Source organism: Rhinoderma darwinii, unplaced genomic scaffold (assembly GCF_050947455.1).
Source record: "Rhinoderma darwinii isolate aRhiDar2 unplaced genomic scaffold, aRhiDar2.hap1 Scaffold_737, whole genome shotgun sequence".
Lineage (NCBI taxonomy): Eukaryota > Metazoa > Chordata > Amphibia > Anura > Rhinodermatidae > Rhinoderma > Rhinoderma darwinii.
Genome location: NW_027464299.1, coordinates 92,329 through 107,142, shown reverse-complemented (window position 1 = coordinate 107,142; position 14,814 = coordinate 92,329). Strand labels below are relative to the sequence as shown.

The 14,814-nt window shown below is 47.8% G+C and overlaps 10 non-coding genes across 10 annotated transcripts; all 10 read left to right on the top strand.

The window, feature by feature from the left end:
- Positions 1 to 348: 348 nt before the first annotated feature.
- LOC142729766 (U2 spliceosomal RNA) lies at positions 349 to 539 on the top strand. Its single transcript, XR_012878466.1, has one exon. It is a non-coding gene; the product is annotated as a U2 spliceosomal RNA (small nuclear RNA).
- Positions 540 to 1,831: 1,292 nt separating this feature from the next.
- On the top strand, positions 1,832 to 2,022 carry LOC142729765 (U2 spliceosomal RNA). Its single transcript, XR_012878465.1, has one exon. It is a non-coding gene; the product is annotated as a U2 spliceosomal RNA (small nuclear RNA).
- Positions 2,023 to 3,310: 1,288 nt separating this feature from the next.
- LOC142729764 (U2 spliceosomal RNA) lies at positions 3,311 to 3,501 on the top strand. Its single transcript, XR_012878464.1, has one exon. It is a non-coding gene; the product is annotated as a U2 spliceosomal RNA (small nuclear RNA).
- Positions 3,502 to 4,797: 1,296 nt separating this feature from the next.
- Positions 4,798 to 4,988, top strand: LOC142729761 (U2 spliceosomal RNA). The gene has a single exon (XR_012878462.1). It is a non-coding gene; the product is annotated as a U2 spliceosomal RNA (small nuclear RNA).
- Positions 4,989 to 6,288: 1,300 nt separating this feature from the next.
- On the top strand, positions 6,289 to 6,479 carry LOC142729760 (U2 spliceosomal RNA). The gene has a single exon (XR_012878461.1). It is a non-coding gene; the product is annotated as a U2 spliceosomal RNA (small nuclear RNA).
- A 1,280-nt stretch (positions 6,480 to 7,759) lies between these two features.
- Positions 7,760 to 7,950, top strand: LOC142729759 (U2 spliceosomal RNA). Its single transcript, XR_012878460.1, has one exon. It is a non-coding gene; the product is annotated as a U2 spliceosomal RNA (small nuclear RNA).
- Positions 7,951 to 9,222: 1,272 nt separating this feature from the next.
- LOC142729758 (U2 spliceosomal RNA) lies at positions 9,223 to 9,413 on the top strand. Its single transcript, XR_012878459.1, has one exon. It is a non-coding gene; the product is annotated as a U2 spliceosomal RNA (small nuclear RNA).
- A 1,288-nt stretch (positions 9,414 to 10,701) lies between these two features.
- On the top strand, positions 10,702 to 10,892 carry LOC142729757 (U2 spliceosomal RNA). Its single transcript, XR_012878458.1, has one exon. It is a non-coding gene; the product is annotated as a U2 spliceosomal RNA (small nuclear RNA).
- A 1,292-nt stretch (positions 10,893 to 12,184) lies between these two features.
- LOC142730020 (U2 spliceosomal RNA) lies at positions 12,185 to 12,375 on the top strand. Its single transcript, XR_012878693.1, has one exon. It is a non-coding gene; the product is annotated as a U2 spliceosomal RNA (small nuclear RNA).
- Positions 12,376 to 13,683: 1,308 nt separating this feature from the next.
- Positions 13,684 to 13,874, top strand: LOC142730019 (U2 spliceosomal RNA). Its single transcript, XR_012878692.1, has one exon. It is a non-coding gene; the product is annotated as a U2 spliceosomal RNA (small nuclear RNA).
- The last annotated feature ends 940 nt before the right edge of the window (positions 13,875 to 14,814 follow it).

Genomic DNA, 14,814 nt, shown 5'->3' with positions numbered 1-14,814 from the left:
CTGGACTGGACTGGATTACAGCTGATACAAGGTGTGAAGGAACAAGGGGTGGCTGTGGGCATGCACTTGCTGCCGCTGCCAGTGTTTGTCTGCATGGCAGCAGGGCATTTGGGCGTTGCCAGGAAGGCGTTTTTATGTAGATTCCTCCTCTTTCAGCACTGCATTGTGGTGCAAGCAAAAGAAGCAAATCCTGTCTGGCTTCCTCTCCGGCCTTTATTCACCTCCCGTGTAGCTGTGAGTGTGTGAGCCTGCAGGGCCCCATGGAATTGCCTAGAAGTAGGCTGAATCGCTGCAAGGGCTGAACAGCAGTATCGGGCAGGCTCGGGCAACGCGCGGCCCGTTCGGGTTATCGCTTCTCGGCCTTTTGGCTAAGATCAAGTGTAGTATCTGTTCTTATCAGTTTAATATCTGATACGTCCCCTATCTGGGGACCATATATTAAATGGATTTTTAGAACAGGGAGATGGAAATAGAGCTTGCTCTGTCCACTCCACGCATTGACCTGGTATTGCAGTATTTCCAGGACCGGTGCACCCTTTCCTTATGTGTTGACTAAAAGCAGATTCCAAAAGTGTTTTTTGTCTTTGCTATTGTTTCTGTCTTTCTGAAGGGATCTCCCCTTTTAATCCCATTATTTCAACACCTGTTGGACAATGCATGAGTGATAATGAGCTCATTGATTAAATGCAATTAATGAATAGATTGCCACCTCTTGTTGTGTGTCGTCTGTGTTTCTGTGTTTCCGGCATTTCACATTGGAACACCTCATTCACCTTCCTTGTCTTCTCTCCGCCCTCCCTTTTAGGTAAGTTAAAGAGCTGCACCTGAGCCAGCCACTGATTGATTGATTGATTGATTGATTGATTGATTGATTGATTGATTGATTGATTGATGCAGCACAACAGTCAAATAGTGGAGTGGAGTAGGGGAACAGCAAACAGCCAATAAAGCAGCCCGCCCGCTCGCCTGCCCGCCACAATGGACCTACCTGTGTACACTAGATGGATGTGATGGAATGTACTGTCGTCCCTACATTTCAAGAAGAAGTAAGAATTGCAGTTGCAACAAAGCCTTGCTTGCCTACAAAGAGAGCAGCAATTTGGATTTGTTACTATGTTACCTAGAAGAATAACAAACTGTGCAAGGATGGAGGTTGTAGGAGCAAGGAGAAGTTGTCTGTAAAGTTGGTGGATGCCTATTTTCCATTTTGCAGTCCCTTGTCTCCCTCTTGTGGCCTCCTGGAGGCAACTAGCTGTGCAAAAAAAAGACAGCCTGGCGGCCGGCTGTTGCAGTGTTGCCCTCTCAGGCAACACTGAGTGACTGACTGAGCCTCACCGTCTTATATAAAGTTCAGACGGAACTTTGCACGTGTCATAGTGGAGCCCTCAGGATTCCAGAGCCAGCTTTCTGACATCATAATGGGGCCTCAGAGATAAAAGCCTGGGCCCAGGCAGTGTTGGTCAGTGCTGCTCAGCAGGCAGCACTGGACTGGACTGGATTACAGCTGATACAAGGTGTGAAGGAACAAGGGGTGGCTGTGGGCATGCACTTGCTGCCGCTGCCAGTGTTTATCTGCATGGCAGCAGGGCATTTGGGCGTTGCCAGGAAGGCGTTTTTATGTAGATTCCTCCTCTTTCAGCACTGCATTGTGGTGCAAGCAAAAGAAGCAAATCCTGTCTGGCTTCCTCTCCGGCCTTTATTCACCTCCCGTGTAGCTGTGAGTGTGTGAGCCTGCAGGGCCCCATGGAATTGCCTAGAAGTAGGCTGAATCGCTGCAAGGGCTGAACAGCAGTATCGGGCAGGCTCGGGCAACGCGCGGCCCGTTCGGGTTATCGCTTCTCGGCCTTTTGGCTAAGATCAAGTGTAGTATCTGTTCTTATCAGTTTAATATCTGATACGTCCCCTATCTGGGGACCATATATTAAATGGATTTTTAGAACAGGGAGATGGAAATAGAGCTTGCTCTGTCCACTCCACGCATTGACCTGGTATTGCAGTATTTCCAGGACCGGTGCACCCTTTCCTTATGTGTTGACTAAAAGCAGATTCCAAAAGTGTTTTTTGTCTTTGCTATTGTTTCTGTCTTTCTGAAGGGATCTCCCCTTTTAATCCCATTATTTCAACACCTGTTGGACAATGCATGAGTGATAATGAGCTCATTGATTAAATGCAATTAATGAATAGATTGCCACCTCTTGTTGTGTGTCGTCTGTGTTTCTGTGTTTCCGGCATTTCACATTGGAACACCTCATTCACCTTCCTTGTCTTCTCTCTGCCCTCCCTTTTAGGTAAGTTAAAGAGCTGCACCTGAGCCAGCCACTGATTGATTGATTGATTGATTGATTGATTGATTGATTGATTGATTGATTGATGCAGCACAACAGTCAAATAGTGGAGTGGAGTAGGGGAACAGCAAACAGCCAATAAAGCAGCCCGCCCGCTCGCCTGCCCGCCACAATGGACCTACCTGTGTACACTAGATGGATGTGATGGAATGTACTGTCGTCCCTACATTTCAAGAAGAAGTAAGAATTGCAGTTGCAACAAAGCCTTGCTTGCCTACAAAGAGAGCAGCAATTTGGATTTGTTACTATGTTACCTAGAAGAATAACAAACTGTGCAAGGATGGAGGTTGTAGGAGCAAGGAGAAGTTGTCTGTAAAGTTGGTGGATGCCTATTTTCCATTTTGCAGTCCCTTGTCTCCCTCTTGTGGCCTCCTGGAGGCAACTAGCTGTGCAAAAAAAAGACAGCCTGGCGGCCGGCTGTTGCAGTGTTGCCCTCTCAGGCAACACTGAGTGACTGACTGAGCCTCACCGTCTTATATAAAGTTCAGACGGAACTTTGCACGTGTCATAGTGGAGCCCTCAGGATTCCAGAGCCAGCTTTCTGACATCATAATGGGGCCTCAGAGATAAAAGCCTGGGCCCAGGCAGTGTTGGTCAGTGCTGCTCAGCAGGCAGCACTGGACTGGACTGGATTACAGCTGATACAAGGTGTGAAGGAACAAGGGGTGGCTGTGGGCATGCACTTGCTGCCGCTGCCAGTGTTTATCTGCATGGCAGCAGGGCATTTTGGCGTTGCCAGGAAGGCGTTTTTATGTAGATTCCTCCTCTTTCAGCACTGCATTGTGGTGCAAGCAAAAGAAGCAAATCCTGTCTGGCTTCCTCTCCGGCCTTTATTCACCTCCCGTGTAGCTGTGAGTGTGTGAGCCTGCAGGGCCCCATGGAATTGCCTAGAAGTAGGCTGAATCGCTGCAAGGGCTGAACAGCAGTATCGGGCAGGCTCGGGCAACGCGCGGCCCGTTCGGGTTATCGCTTCTCGGCCTTTTGGCTAAGATCAAGTGTAGTATCTGTTCTTATCAGTTTAATATCTGATACGTCCCCTATCTGGGGACCATATATTAAATGGATTTTTAGAACAGGGAGATGGAAATAGAGCTTGCTCTGTCCACTCCACGCATTGACCTGGTATTGCAGTATTTCCAGGACCGGTGCACCCTTTCCTTATGTGTTGACTAAAAGCAGATTCCAAAAGTGTTTTTTGTCTTTGCTATTGTTTCTGTCTTTCTGAAGGGATCTCCCCTTTTAATCCCATTATTTCAACACCTGTTGGACAATGCATGAGTGATAATGAGCTCATTGATTAAATGCAATTAATGAATAGATTGCCACCTCTTGTTGTGTGTCGTCTGTGTTTCTGTGTTTCCGGCATTTCACATTGGAACACCTCATTCACCTTCCTTGTCTTCTCTCCGCCCTCCCTTTTAGGTAAGTTAAAGAGCTGCACCTGAGCCAGCCACTGATTGATTGATTGATTGATTGATTGATTGATTGATTGATTGATTGATTGATTGATTGATGCAGCACAACAGTCAAATAGTGGAGTGGAGTAGGGGAACAGCAAACAGCCAATAAAGCAGCCCGCCCGCTCGCCTGCCCGCCACAATGGACCTACCTGTGTACACTAGATGGATGTGATGGAATGTACTGTCGTCCCTACATTTCAAGAAGAAGTAAGAATTGCAGTTGCAACAAAGCCTTGCTTGCCTACAAAGAGAGCAGCAATTTGGATTTGTTACTATGTTACCTAGAAGAATAACAAACTGTGCAAGGATGGAGGTTGTAGGAGCAAGGAGAAGTTGTCTGTAAAGTTGGTGGATGCCTATTTTCCATTTTGCAGTCCCTTGTCTCCCTCTTGTGGCCTCCTGGAGGCAACTAGCTGTGCAAAAAAAAGACAGCCTGGCGGCCGGCTGTTGCAGTGTTGCCCTCTCAGGCAACACTGAGTGACTGACTGAGCCTCACCGTCTTATATAAAGTTCAGACGGAACTTTGCACGTGTCATAGTGGAGCCCTCAGGATTCCAGAGCCAGCTTTCTGACATCATAATGGGGCCTCAGAGATAAAAGCCTGGGCCCAGGCAGTGTTGGTCAGTGCTGCTCAGCAGGCAGCACTGGACTGGACTGGATTACAGCTGATACAAGGTGTGAAGGAACAAGGGGTGGCTGTGGGCATGCACTTGCTGCCGCTGCCAGTGTTTATCTGCATGGCAGCAGGGCATTTGGGCGTTGCCAGGAAGGCGTTTTTATGTAGATTCCTCCTCTTTCAGCACTGCATTGTGGTGCAAGCAAAAGAAGCAAATCCTGTCTGGCTTCCTCTCCGGCCTTTATTCACCTCCCGTGTAGCTGTGAGTGTGTGAGCCTGCAGGGCCCCATGGAATTGCCTAGAAGTAGGCTGAATCGCTGCAAGGGCTGAACAGCAGTATCGGGCAGGCTCGGGCAACGCGCGGCCCGTTCGGGTTATCGCTTCTCGGCCTTTTGGCTAAGATCAAGTGTAGTATCTGTTCTTATCAGTTTAATATCTGATACGTCCCCTATCTGGGGACCATATATTAAATGGATTTTTAGAACAGGGAGATGGAAATAGAGCTTGCTCTGTCCACTCCACGCATTGACCTGGTATTGCAGTATTTCCAGGACCGGTGCACCCTTTCCTTATGTGTTGACTAAAAGCAGATTCCAAAAGTGTTTTTTGTCTTTGCTATTGTTTCTGTCTTTCTGAAGGGATCTCCCCTTTTAATCCCATTATTTCAACACCTGTTGGACAATGCATGAGTGATAATGAGCTCATTGATTAAATGCAATTAATGAATAGATTGCCACCTCTTGTTGTGTGTCGTCTGTGTTTCTGTGTTTCCGGCATTTCACATTGGAACACCTCATTCACCTTCCTTGTCTTCTCTCCGCCCTCCCTTTTAGGTAAGTTAAAGAGCTGCACCTGAGCCAGCCACTGATTGATTGCTTGATTGATTGATTGATTGATTGATTGATTGATTGATTGATTGATTGATTGATGCAGCACAACAGTCAAATAGTGGAGTGGAGTAGGGGAACAGCAAACAGCCAATAAAGCAGCCCGCCCGCTCGCCTGCCCGCCACAATGGACCTACCTGTGTACACTAGATGGATGTGATGGAATGTACTGTCGTCCCTACATTTCAAGAAGAAGTAAGAATTGCAGTTGCAACAAAGCCTTGCTTGCCTACAAAGAGAGCAGCAATTTGGATTTGTTACTATGTTACCTAGAAGAATAACAAACTGTGCAAGGATGGAGGTTGTAGGAGCAAGGAGAAGTTGTCTGTAAAGTTGGTGGATGCCTATTTTCCATTTTGCAGTCCCTTGTCTCCCTCTTGTGGCCTCCTGGAGGCAACTAGCTGTGCAAAAAAAAGACAGCCTGGCGGCCGGCTGTTGCAGTGTTGCCCTCTCAGGCAACACTGAGTGACTGACTGAGCCTCACCGTCTTATATAAAGTTCAGACGGAACTTTGCACGTGTCATAGTGGAGCCCTCAGGATTCCAGAGCCAGCTTTCTGACATCATAATGGGGCCTCAGAGATAAAAGCCTGGGCCCAGGCAGTGTTGGTCAGTGCTGCTCAGCAGGCAGCACTGGACTGGACTGGATTACAGCTGATACAAGGTGTGAAGGAACAAGGGGTGGCTGTGGGCATGCACTTGCTGCCGCTGCCAGTGTTTATCTGCATGGCAGCAGGGCATTTGGGCGTTGCCAGGAAGGCGTTTTTATGTAGATTCCTCCTCTTTCAGCACTGCATTGTGGTGCAAGCAAAAGAAGCAAATCCTGTCTGGCTTCCTCTCCGGCCTTTATTCACCTCCCGTGTAGCTGTGAGTGTGTGAGCCTGCAGGGCCCCATGGAATTGCCTAGAAGTAGGCTGAATCGCTGCAAGGGCTGAACAGCAGTATCGGGCAGGCTCGGGCAACGCGCGGCCCGTTCGGGTTATCGCTTCTCGGCCTTTTGGCTAAGATCAAGTGTAGTATCTGTTCTTATCAGTTTAATATCTGATACGTCCCCTATCTGGGGACCATATATTAAATGGATTTTTAGAACAGGGAGATGGAAATAGAGCTTGCTCTGTCCACTCCACGCATTGACCTGGTATTGCAGTATTTCCAGGACCGGTGCACCCTTTCCTTATGTGTTGACTAAAAGCAGATTCCAAAAGTGTTTTTTGTCTTTGCTATTGTTTCTGTCTTTCTGAAGGGATCTCCCCTTTTAATCCCATTATTTCAACACCTGTTGGACAATGCATGACTGATAATGAGCTCATTGATTAAATGCAATTAATGAATAGATTGCCACCTCTTGTTGTGTGTCGTCTGTGTTTCTGTGTTTCCGGCATTTCACATTGGAACACCTCATTCACCTTCCTTGTCTTCTCTCTGCCCTCCCTTTTAGGTAAGTTAAAGAGCTGCACCTGAGCCAGCCACTGATTGATTGATTGATTGATTGATTGATTGATTGATTGATTGATGCAGCACAACAGTCAAATAGTGGAGTGGAGTAGGGGAACAGCAAACAGCCAATAAAGCAGCCCGCCCGCTCGCCTGCCCGCCACAATGGACCTACCTGTGTACACTAGATGGATGTGATGGAATGTACTGTCGTCCCTACATTTCAAGAAGAAGTAAGAATTGCAGTTGCAACAAAGCCTTGCTTGCCTACAAAGAGAGCAGCAATTTGGATTTGTTACTATGTTACCTAGAAGAATAACAAACTGTGCAAGGATGGAGGTTGTAGGAGCAAGGAGAAGTTGTCTGTAAAGTTGGTGGATGCCTATTTTCCATTTTGCAGTCCCTTGTCTCCCTCTTGTGGCCTCCTGGAGGCAACTAGCTGTGCAAAAAAAAGACAGCCTGGCGGCCGGCTGTTGCAGTGTTGCCCTCTCAGGCAACACTGAGTGACTGACTGAGCCTCACCGTCTTATATAAAGTTCAGACGGAACTTTGCACGTGTCATAGTGGAGCCCTCAGGATTCCAGAGCCAGCTTTCTGACATCATAATGGGGCCTCAGAGATAAAAGCCTGGGCCCAGGCAGTGTTGGTCAGTGCTGCTCAGCAGGCAGCACTGGACTGGACTGGATTACAGCTGATACAAGGTGTGAAGGAACAAGGGGTGGCTGTGGGCATGCACTTGCTGCCGCTGCCAGTGTTTATCTGCATGGCAGCAGGGCATTTGGGCGTTGCCAGGAAGGCGTTTTTATGTAGATTCCTCCTCTTTCAGCACTGCATTGTGGTGCAAGCAAAAGAAGCAAATCCTGTCTGGCTTCCTCTCCGGCCTTTATTCACCTCCCGTGTAGCTGTGAGTGTGTGAGCCTGCAGGGCCCCATGGAATTGCCTAGAAGTAGGCTGAATCGCTGCAAGGGCTGAACAGCAGTATCGGGCAGGCTCGGGCAACGCGCGGCCCGTTCGGGTTATCGCTTCTCGGCCTTTTGGCTAAGATCAAGTGTAGTATCTGTTCTTATCAGTTTAATATCTGATACGTCCCCTATCTGGGGACCATATATTAAATGGATTTTTAGAACAGGGAGATGGAAATAGAGCTTGCTCTGTCCACTCCACGCATTGACCTGGTATTGCAGTATTTCCAGGACCGGTGCACCCTTTCCTTATGTGTTGACTAAAAGCAGATTCCAAAAGTGTTTTTTGTCTTTGCTATTGTTTCTGTCTTTCTGAAGGGATCTCCCCTTTTAATCCCATTATTTCAACACCTGTTGGACAATGCATGAGTGATAATGAGCTCATTGATTAAATGCAATTAATGAATAGATTGCCACCTCTTGTTGTGTGTCGTCTGTGTTTCTGTGTTTCCGGCATTTCACATTGGAACACCTCATTCACCTTCCTTGTCTTCTCTCCGCCCTCCCTTTTAGGTAAGTTAAAGAGCTGCACCTGAGCCAGCCACTGATTGATTGATTGATTGATTGATTGATTGATTGATGCAGCACAACAGTCAAATAGTGGAGTGGAGTAGGGGAACAGCAAACAGCCAATAAAGCAGCCCGCCCGCTCGCCTGCCCGCCACAATGGACCTACCTGTGTACACTAGATGGATGTGATGGAATGTACTGTCGTCCCTACATTTCAAGAAGAAGTAAGAATTGCAGTTGCAACAAAGCCTTGCTTGCCTACAAAGAGAGCAGCAATTTGGATTTGTTACTATGTTACCTAGAAGAATAACAAACTGTGCAAGGATGGAGGTTGTAGGAGCAAGGAGAAGTTGTCTGTAAAGTTGGTGGATGCCTATTTTCCATTTTGCAGTCCCTTGTCTCCCTCTTGTGGCCTCCTGGAGGCAACTAGCTGTGCAAAAAAAAGACAGCCTGGCGGCCGGCTGTTGCAGTGTTGCCCTCTCAGGCAACACTGAGTGACTGACTGAGCCTCACCGTCTTATATAAAGTTCAGACGGAACTTTGCACGTGTCATAGTGGAGCCCTCAGGATTCCAGAGCCAGCTTTCTGACATCATAATGGGGCCTCAGAGATAAAAGCCTGGGCCCAGGCAGTGTTGGTCAGTGCTGCTCAGCAGGCAGCACTGGACTGGACTGGATTACAGCTGATACAAGGTGTGAAGGAACAAGGGGTGGCTGTGGGCATGCACTTGCTGCCGCTGCCAGTGTTTATCTGCATGGCAGCAGGGCATTTGGGCGTTGCCAGGAAGGCGTTTTTATGTAGATTCCTCCTCTTTCAGCACTGCATTGTGGTGCAAGCAAAAGAAGCAAATCCTGTCTGGCTTCCTCTCCGGCCTTTATTCACCTCCCGTGTAGCTGTGAGTGTGTGAGCCTGCAGGGCCCCATGGAATTGCCTAGAAGTAGGCTGAATCGCTGCAAGGGCTGAACAGCAGTATCGGGCAGGCTCGGGCAACGCGCGGCCCGTTCGGGTTATCGCTTCTCGGCCTTTTGGCTAAGATCAAGTGTAGTATCTGTTCTTATCAGTTTAATATCTGATACGTCCCCTATCTGGGGACCATATATTAAATGGATTTTTAGAACAGGGAGATGGAAATAGAGCTTGCTCTGTCCACTCCACGCATTGACCTGGTATTGCAGTATTTCCAGGACCGGTGCACCCTTTCCTTATGTGTTGACTAAAAGCAGATTCCAAAAGTGTTTTTTGTCTTTGCTATTGTTTCTGTCTTTCTGAAGGGATCTCCCCTTTTAATCCCATTATTTCAACACCTGTTGGACAATGCATGAGTGATAATGAGCTCATTGATTAAATGCAATTAATGAATAGATTGCCACCTCTTGTTGTGTGTCGTCTGTGTTTCTGTGTTTCCGGCATTTCACATTGGAACACCTCATTCACCTTCCTTGTCTTCTCTCTGCCCTCCCTTTTAGGTAAGTTAAAGAGCTGCACCTGAGCCAGCCACTGATTGATTGATTGATTGATTGATTGATTGATTGATTGATTGATTGATTGATGCAGCACAACAGTCAAATAGTGGAGTGGAGTAGGGGAACAGCAAACAGCCAATAAAGCAGCCCGCCCGCTCGCCTGCCCGCCACAATGGACCTACCTGTGTACACTAGATGGATGTGATGGAATGTACTGTCGTCCCTACATTTCAAGAAGAAGTAAGAATTGCAGTTGCAACAAAGCCTTGCTTGCCTACAAAGAGAGCAGCAATTTGGATTTGTTACTATGTTACCTAGAAGAATAACAAACTGTGCAAGGATGGAGGTTGTAGGAGCAAGGAGAAGTTGTCTGTAAAGTTGGTGGATGCCTATTTTCCATTTTGCAGTCCCTTGTCTCCCTCTTGTGGCCTCCTGGAGGCAACTAGCTGTGCAAAAAAAAGACAGCCTGGCGGCCGGCTGTTGCAGTGTTGCCCTCTCAGGCAACACTGAGTGACTGACTGAGCCTCACCGTCTTATATAAAGTTCAGACGGAACTTTGCACGTGTCATAGTGGAGCCCTCAGGATTCCAGAGCCAGCTTTCTGACATCATAATGGGGCCTCAGAGATAAAAGCCTGGGCCCAGGCAGTGTTGGTCAGTGCTGCTCAGCAGGCAGCACTGGACTGGACTGGATTACAGCTGATACAAGGTGTGAAGGAACAAGGGGTGGCTGTGGGCATGCACTTGCTGCCGCTGCCAGTGTTTATCTGCATGGCAGCAGGGCATTTGGGCGTTGCCAGGAAGGCGTTTTTATGTAGATTCCTCCTCTTTCAGCACTGCATTGTGGTGCAAGCAAAAGAAGCAAATCCTGTCTGGCTTCCTCTCCGGCCTTTATTCACCTCCCGTGTAGCTGTGAGTGTGTGAGCCTGCAGGGCCCCATGGAATTGCCTAGAAGTAGGCTGAATCGCTGCAAGGGCTGAACAGCAGTATCGGGCAGGCTCGGGCAACGCGCGGCCCGTTCGGGTTATCGCTTCTCGGCCTTTTGGCTAAGATCAAGTGTAGTATCTGTTCTTATCAGTTTAATATCTGATACGTCCCCTATCTGGGGACCATATATTAAATGGATTTTTAGAACAGGGAGATGGAAATAGAGCTTGCTCTGTCCACTCCACGCATTGACCTGGTATTGCAGTATTTCCAGGACCGGTGCACCCTTTCCTTATGTGTTGACTAAAAGCAGATTCCAAAAGTGTTTTTTGTCTTTGCTATTGTTTCTGTCTTTCTGAAGGGATCTCCCCTTTTAATCCCATTATTTCAACACCTGTTGGACAATGCATGAGTGATAATGAGCTCATTGATTAAATGCAATTAATGAATAGATTGCCACCTCTTGTTGTGTGTCGTCTGTGTTTCTGTGTTTCCGGCATTTCACATTGGAACACCTCATTCACCTTCCTTGTCTTCTCTCTGCCCTCCCTTTTAGGTAAGTTAAAGAGCTGCACCTGAGCCAGCCACTGATTGATTGATTGATTGATTGATTGATTGATTGATTGATTGATTGATTGATTGATGCAGCACAACAGTCAAATAGTGGAGTGGAGTAGGGGAACAGCAAACAGCCAATAAAGCAGCCCGCCCGCTCGCCTGCCCGCCACAATGGACCTACCTGTGTACACTAGATGGATGTGATGGAATGTACTGTCGTCCCTACATTTCAAGAAGAAGTAAGAATTGCAGTTGCAACAAAGCCTTGCTTGCCTACAAAGAGAGCAGCAATTTGGATTTGTTACTATGTTACCTAGAAGAATAACAAACTGTGCAAGGATGGAGGTTGTAGGAGCAAGGAGAAGTTGTCTGTAAAGTTGGTGGATGCCTATTTTCCATTTTGCAGTCCCTTGTCTCCCTCTTGTGGCCTCCTGGAGGCAACTAGCTGTGCAAAAAAAAGACAGCCTGGCGGCCGGCTGTTGCAGTGTTGCCCTCTCAGGCAACACTGAGTGACTGACTGAGCCTCACCGTCTTATATAAAGTTCAGACGGAACTTTGCACGTGTCATAGTGGAGCCCTCAGGATTCCAGAGCCAGCTTTCTGACATCATAATGGGGCCTCAGAGATAAAAGCCTGGGCCCAGGCAGTGTTGGTCAGTGCTGCTCAGCAGGCAGCACTGGACTGGACTGGATTACAGCTGATACAAGGTGTGAAGGAACAAGGGGTGGCTGTGGGCATGCACTTGCTGCCGCTGCCAGTGTTTATCTGCATGGCAGCAGGGCATTTTGGCGTTGCCAGGAAGGCGTTTTTATGTAGATTCCTCCTCTTTCAGCACTGCATTGTGGTGCAAGCAAAAGAAGCAAATCCTGTCTGGCTTCCTCTCCGGCCTTTATTCACCTCCCGTGTAGCTGTGAGTGTGTGAGCCTGCAGGGCCCCATGGAATTGCCTAGAAGTAGGCTGAATCGCTGCAAGGGCTGAACAGCAGTATCGGGCAGGCTCGGGCAACGCGCGGCCCGTTCGGGTTATCGCTTCTCGGCCTTTTGGCTAAGATCAAGTGTAGTATCTGTTCTTATCAGTTTAATATCTGATACGTCCCCTATCTGGGGACCATATATTAAATGGATTTTTAGAACAGGGAGATGGAAATAGAGCTTGCTCTGTCCACTCCACGCATTGACCTGGTATTGCAGTATTTCCAGGACCGGTGCACCCTTTCCTTATGTGTTGACTAAAAGCAGATTCCAAAAGTGTTTTTTGTCTTTGCTATTGTTTCTGTCTTTCTGAAGGGATCTCCCCTTTTAATCCCATTATTTCAACACCTGTTGGACAATGCATGAGTGATAATGAGCTCATTGATTAAATGCAATTAATGAATAGATTGCCACCTCTTGTTGTGTGTCGTCTGTGTTTCTGTGTTTCCGGCATTTCACATTGGAACACCTCATTCACCTTCCTTGTCTTCTCTCCGCCCTCCCTTTTAGGTAAGTTAAAGAGCTGCACCTGAGCCAGCCACTGATTGATTGATTGATTGATTGATTGATTGATTGATTGATTGATTGATTGATTGATTGATTGATTGATTGATGCAGCACAACAGTCAAATAGTGGAGTGGAGTAGGGGAACAGCAAACAGCCAATAAAGCAGCCCGCCCGCTCGCCTGCCCGCCACAATGGACCTACCTGTGTACACTAGATGGATGTGATGGAATGTACTGTCGTCCCTACATTTCAAGAAGAAGTAAGAATTGCAGTTGCAACAAAGCCTTGCTTGCCTACAAAGAGAGCAGCAATTTGGATTTGTTACTATGTTACCTAGAAGAATAACAAACTGTGCAAGGATGGAGGTTGTAGGAGCAAGGAGAAGTTGTCTGTAAAGTTGGTGGATGCCTATTTTCCATTTTGCAGTCCCTTGTCTCCCTCTTGTGGCCTCCTGGAGGCAACTAGCTGTGCAAAAAAAAGACAGCCTGGCGGCCGGCTGTTGCAGTGTTGCCCTCTCAGGCAACACTGAGTGACTGACTGAGCCTCACCGTCTTATATAAAGTTCAGACGGAACTTTGCACGTGTCATAGTGGAGCCCTCAGGATTCCAGAGCCAGCTTTCTGACATCATAATGGGGCCTCAGAGATAAAAGCCTGGGCCCAGGCAGTGTTGGTCAGTGCTGCTCAGCAGGCAGCACTGGACTGGACTGGATTACAGCTGATACAAGGTGTGAAGGAACAAGGGGTGGCTGTGGGCATGCACTTGCTGCCGCTGCCAGTGTTTATCTGCATGGCAGCAGGGCATTTGGGCGTTGCCAGGAAGGCGTTTTTATGTAGATTCCTCCTCTTTCAGCACTGCATTGTGGTGCAAGCAAAAGAAGCAAATCCTGTCTGGCTTCCTCTCCGGCCTTTATTCACCTCCCGTGTAGCTGTGAGTGTGTGAGCCTGCAGGGCCCCATGGAATTGCCTAGAAGTAGGCTGAATCGCTGCAAGGGCTGAACAGCAGTATCGGGCAGGCTCGGGCAACGCGCGGCCCGTTCGGGTTATCGCTTCTCGGCCTTTTGGCTAAGATCAAGTGTAGTATCTGTTCTTATCAGTTTAATATCTGATACGTCCCCTATCTGGGGACCATATATTAAATGGATTTTTAGAACAGGGAGATGGAAATAGAGCTTGCTCTGTCCACTCCACGCATTGACCTGGTATTGCAGTATTTCCAGGACCGGTGCACCCTTTCCTTATGTGTTGACTAAAAGCAGATTCCAAAAGTGTTTTTTGTCTTTGCTATTGTTTCTGTCTTTCTGAAGGGATCTCCCCTTTTAATCCCATTATTTCAACACCTGTTGGACAATGCATGAGTGATAATGAGCTCATTGATTAAATGCAATTAATGAATAGATTGCCACCTCTTGTTGTGTGTCGTCTGTGTTTCTGTGTTTCCGGCATTTCACATTGGAACACCTCATTCACCTTCCTTGTCTTCTCTCTGCCCTCCCTTTTAGGTAAGTTAAAGAGCTGCACCTGAGCCAGCCACTGATTGATTGATTGATTGATTGATTGATTGATTGATTGATTGATGCAGCACAACAGTCAAATAGTGGAGTGGAGTAGGGGAACAGCAAACAGCCAATAAAGCAGCCCGCCCGCTCGCCTGCCCGCCACAATGGACCTACCTGTGTACACTAGATGGATGTGATGGAATGTACTGTCGTCCCTACATTTCAAGAAGAAGTAAGAATTGCAGTTGCAACAAAGCCTTGCTTGCCTACAAAGAGAGCAGCAATTTGGATTTGTTACTATGTTACCTAGAAGAATAACAAACTGTGCAAGGATGGAGGTTGTAGGAGCAAGGAGAAGTTGTCTGTAAAGTTGGTGGATGCCTATTTTCCATTTTGCAGTCCCTTGTCTCCCTCTTGTGGCCTCCTGGAGGCAACTAGCTGTGCAAAAAAAAGACAGCCTGGCGGCCGGCTGTTGCAGTGTTGCCCTCTCAGGCAACACTGAGTGACTGACTGAGCCTCACCGTCTTATATAAAGTTCAGACGGAACTTTGCACGTGTCATAGTGGAGCCCTCAGGATTCCAGAGCCAGCTTTCTGACATCATAATGGGGCCTCAGAGATAAAAGCCTGGGCCCAGGCAGTGTTGGTCAGTGCTGCTCAGCAGGCAGCACTGGACTG